This window comes from Chrysochloris asiatica, unplaced genomic scaffold, assembly GCF_000296735.1.
Source record: "Chrysochloris asiatica unplaced genomic scaffold, ChrAsi1.0 scaffold00289, whole genome shotgun sequence".
Lineage (NCBI taxonomy): Eukaryota > Metazoa > Chordata > Mammalia > Afrosoricida > Chrysochloridae > Chrysochloris > Chrysochloris asiatica.
In genome coordinates this window covers 216,417-221,753 of record NW_006408807.1, presented here as the reverse complement: position 1 = coordinate 221,753, position 5,337 = coordinate 216,417, and the positions used below count along the sequence as shown (strand labels likewise).

General features: G+C 40.6%; 1 protein-coding gene across 1 annotated transcript in view; it reads left to right on the top strand.

The window, feature by feature from the left end:
* The window catches only part of FAM21A (family with sequence similarity 21, member A), a 122,557-nt gene that overhangs the window by 31,608 nt on the left and 85,612 nt on the right, over positions 1-5,337 (top strand). The gene's annotated exons all lie outside the window — the stretch shown is intronic.

Sequence of the window (5,337 nt, the reverse complement as noted above, 5' to 3'; positions counted from 1 at the left end):
CTCTCCCTCTCTGGATCTAAAGTCTCCAGCTGCTCCATTGCTCCACGTCATCATTTCTGGCTCCATTTCAGGCCTCACTGCTTCTCTGAGTAGCGTCCCACTCTCTGCTCCTCTCCCTTAATGGTCCTAGGGACCTCCGCTCCTAGACTGAAAAGTTAATCACTCCCCTCCTTGCTATAAAATAGAATATTTTTGAAGAGTGAAAAATGAAACTAAATTTTTTTTTCAACTTTTCTCACAATATGACATATTTGTTTGTGTCTGTCATTGACAACTGCTATTAAAACAAGGGGAGTTCTGTATAATATGTTCAGCAGGTTGGTGATATGCTCAAGGCTTTTTGAGGAGGCGCTGCTTTAGGGTGATGTACAAGATAGATTAATGCTAAAACTGACCTTCACTGGGTGTGAAATTAACTTATAATTGTAGTTGTCTGGTTGGTTTTTTTTTTTTTTTTTTTTAACTGTAATTGAAAACTGACATTTTTGACCGGAGTACTTTCTTCTGAGTCTACACTCCTAAATTGTCAAAGAGACCATTAGCCAAGGTGAGTGGGGTTGCAGTCATGGTTAAGATGGACATAGAGACCCTTCATTCCTCCAGGAGCAGGGAAGTGAGGTGATATTTGAGTACTTATGATAATCCATTCATTGTTAGAGTGTTGGTGTTAAGTCGGTTCTGACCTATGGTGATCCTGTATAGGGTTTCTGAGGTTCAAACCAATTTTTCAGTGCAGTGCATTAACCCACAGCTCCATCCCAGGACTCGTACTTGTTCATAGGTTACCTTGATAAATTTAAAGCGCCAGGGCTTTGGTAGTTTGCATCATGACTAGAAAGTGGCAGTGCTGGGATTTAAAGCTGGCGTCTCACTTGACGTTCAAGTCTGTGTCAAGGCCGTCAGTGGGACTGACTTGTTAACCTTTGTCAGGAGAGATTTGGGGAGCATCAGGCTAGCTTTTAGAAAACGTTTTATTGGGAATGGTGTCAATATAGTGAAGATCCATACTGATACATATAGATTGTTTTTGGGAAGTGCTGTCAAGCCGGTTCTGACTCATAGCAACCCTATATACGGTTTCTAAGGAGTGGCTGGTGACTTTGAATTGCCAGCCATGTATATATGTGCATATATATGTGCCTATACATACATATATATATGTATATATATTTATACACACACACACATATATATACATATATACATAAGGAGCTCTGGTAGCGTAGTGGTTACGAATCGGGCTGTGAACCTCAGGGTCAGCAGTTCAAAACTACCAGCTGTTATGTGGGAGAAAGATGAGGCTTTCTGCTCCCGTAAAGATTTACAGCCTTGGAAATCATGTACAGGGTCACTACAAGTCGGAACCGACTCCACAGCACATAACAACAACAGCAACGATATATATATATGTTGCTGTTGTTGTTGTTGTTGTGAAGTGCTGTGGAGTCGGTTCGGACCCATAGTGACACTGTACAGGGCGTCCGAGGAGCAACTGGTGTGCTTGAACTGCTGCCGACCTTGCAGTTCAAACAGCTTTTCAGTCTGGCACATTAACCCACAGCACCACACCAGGACTCCAGATGTTGCTATTAGCTGTCATCAAATCAGTTCTGACTCGTAGCAACTTTATGCACAACAGAATGAAACCCTGCTGTTGCTACCACTGTGTCAGTCCACATGGTGTAGTACTGTAGGATCAAGGTACAAGGCAGTTCAGTCAGCTGCTCCTCAGAAACCCTATACAGGGTCACTAGGGGTTGGAACAGACTCATTGACACTTAACAACACAATAGCAATAAAGAAGGGTGAGTGGAAAATTACCCGCCCTCCGGTTATGTTAAAGTACTCATCCACATCCATGGCTGATGCTAACATTCAGGGTGCACATGAAATGGTTCTGTCCAATAGATGAGTGACAGTGGATGATGTGGCAAATCATTTGCAAATTAGCCGTGGCTCTGCCTATGAAATAATTCACAACAGACTCATGTTTCAAAAAGTTTGGGTGAGATGTATACTGAAACAGCTCACAGAAGAGCATAAACAGAAGCATTTGGACATCTGCAAACAAAATTTGGACCAGTACTCAAAGGCAGGTAAAAGTTTCTTTAAAAAATATCAATACTGGTGATGAGACATGGATTCATCACTACATACCTACACTACAGCAGAGTATAGAATGGAAACATGCTCAGTTGCTGACCAAGAAAAGGTTCAGAAGTCAACTATCAGCTGCAAAATTGATGCTTACAGTTTTCTGGGATTCTCAAGGGCCAGTATTGGGACACTTTCAGGAAAAAGGTTCAGCAATCAACAGTGCTCAGTAGAGTGTGATGCTTACTGAAGAGCTGAAGGCCAGACTTCAGATTAAACACTGAAGACTGCCATACTAAGGGCCTTGTGATCTTGTACGACAATGCACGTCTGCACTCCTCTGCCCACACTGTTGACACTCTGCAAAAACTTTTTTAAGAGCTGTTAAAGTAGCCTCCATATAGTCCTGATCTTGTTCCACTGGACTTTCACCTGTCTGGTCATCTGAAAGCAGCCCTTTGAGGATTAAGATTCACCTCTGATGATGAAATGAAGACAGCAGTATGTTTGTGGCTCACAGTGCAGCCTAATACGTTTTTAAATAAAGGAATACGAAAACTTGTTGACTGATGGCTAAAGTATATTGAAAAGCAATGAGATTTACCAAAAATGATACATTTATCTTTTGTAAAAGTTGATGAACATGAATTCTGCTGTCAGAGTGCAGATAATTTTTGACTCAACCTTGTGTGTGTGTGTGTGTGTGTGTGTGTGTGATTTTACTTTATTTATTTTTTTGTAGGAGAAAACCCGAGAACAGAAAGAAGTCGATCTGATACCTAAAGTCCAGGAGGCTGTGAACTATGGTTTACAAGTGTTGGACAGTGCATTTGAACAGCTTGATATCAAAGCCGGAAACTCTGACTCTGAAGAAGAAGATGATAATGAACGGGTAGAACTGATCCTTGAACCAAAGGTAAAGATTTACTGCATTCAATTCACATATCTATTGTTAATTCTTATGTCTTGGATATTTTACTTAGGTACACAATAAGACATGGAGTTTTCCTCTAGGAAGTGAGCATGTCTCTTAGAAGAAGGAATTGTTTTACACAAGAGTCATTGAGCATTTACTAGGTTCTTTAAGCATTTACTAGTACATTTAATAGTACATTACATAAGAGTCATTGAGCGTTTACTAGGTACGTTTAAGCATTTACTACTGTGCCAGATTGTTGTTGTTGTTAGGTGCCGTTGAGTTGGTACCAACTCATAGAGACCCTATGCACAACAGAACAAAATACTGCCTGGTACCCACCAAATTCAAAATCATTGCTGCGTTTGAGCCCGTTGTTGCTGCCACTGTGCCCTCTCATATTGTGGGGGTCATCTTCTTTTTCTCTCACCCTCCACTGTACCAAATTCGTGTCCTTTTTCAGAGACTGGTTCCTCCTGATAACATGCCCAAAGTATGAGAGATGACGTCTGGCCATCCTGGCTTCCAAGGACCATTCAGGCTGTACTTTTTCCAGCACAGATTGTATTGTTCTTTTGGCAATGCATGGCACTTTTAATATTTTCCTCCAACACCATAGCTCAAGTGCATTAGTTCTTCTGTGGTCTTCCCTACTGACTGTCCAACTTTCACATGCATATAATACCATGGCTTGGGTCTGGCACATCTTATTTGTCAAGGTGACATCTTTACTCTTCAACACCTTAAATAAGTCTTGTGCAGCAGAGTTGCCTAATGCAATATGTCATTTGATTTCTTGACTGCTGCTTCCATGAGTGTTAATGGTTGAGCCAAAGAAATGAAGCCTTTGACAACTTTAATCTTTTCTCCATTTATGTGGATGTTGTTTATTGGTCCATTGTTGAGGATTTCCGATTCCTTTACATAGAGGTGAAACCCATAATGAAGGCTGTGGTCTTTGATCTTCCTCAGTAAGTACTTTAAGTCCTCTTCGGGTTCAGTAAGCAAAGTTGTAGATTTTTTTTGCTTTCTGTGGGTTCCCTTGTTACTCTTTTGGTGAAGTCTTTTGATGCACTTAAGTTTTTAATTTTTAGTATGTCCCACTCATCTCTTTTGTCTGCTTTTGCTTGTGTGACTTTCAAAATGTTTGGTAGTCTATGTATGCCCTGAATTAGAGCCCTCACATTTGTCCCTGTTTTTTCATTGATGGCCTTCATAATTTTTAGATTCACATTTAGGTCTTTAATTCATGCTGAGTTGGTTTTTGTATAATCGAGATAAAGGTCTTGTTTCAGTCTTTTGCATATTGCTTTCCAGTTCTGCCAGCACCATCTGTTGAAAAGACTATCCCATCCCTATGTGATATATTTAGGTACTTTGTCAAAAATCAGTTCACTGTATGTGGATGGGTTAATTTCTGGATTCTCGATTCTATTCCATTGATCAATGTATCTTTCATTGTGCCAGTACCAAGCTGTTTTGACAACTGTAGCTGTGTAATAAATTTCGAAGTCAGGGAGTGAGAGGTTTCCAACCTTATTCTTCTTCTTAAGCAGTGCTTTGCTTATCCTTGGTCTCGTTCCTTTCCATATGAAGTTTGTAATTGTTTTTTCCATGTCTTTGAAGAATGCCGCTGGAATCTGGATTGTTGTTGTTTTTGTTAGGTGCCATTGAGTCAGTACCGACTCATAGTGTCCCTATGCACAGCAGAACAAAACACTGCCCGATCCTGGGCCAACCTCACTCCTGTTGCCACGCTGATTCCATCAGTGATGCCACTTGGCCAATACATCTCATATGGGGTGTTCTTCTTCTTCTCTGACCCTCCACCTTACCAGACATGATATCCTTCTCTGGTGACTGGTCCCTCCTGACAACATGTCTGTAGTATATGAGAGATGAAGTTTGGTCATTTTGGCCTCCAAGGAGTACTGTGGCTGTACTTCTTTCGAAATGAATCTATTGGTTTTTTTGGCAGCCCATGGCTCTTTTCAGTATTCTCCAACACCCTAACTTAAATGCATCAATTCTTCTATGGTCTTCTTTATTCACTGTCCAGCTTTCACATGCAGATGAGGTTATTGAAAATACCATGGCTTGGGTCAGGTGCACCTTAGTCCTCAAGCTGACATCTTTGCTTGTCAACACTTTATAAAGGTCTTGTGCAGCAGATTTGCCTAATGCAATACGTCATTTGATTTCTTTTTTTTTTTAATTAAATGTTTTTATTTTGCATTGAGTGAAAGTTTACAGGGCACATCATCAGCTTCACATTCAACCATTCATATAGCTTGTTTCATTACATTGATTATTACCCCCGCCATATA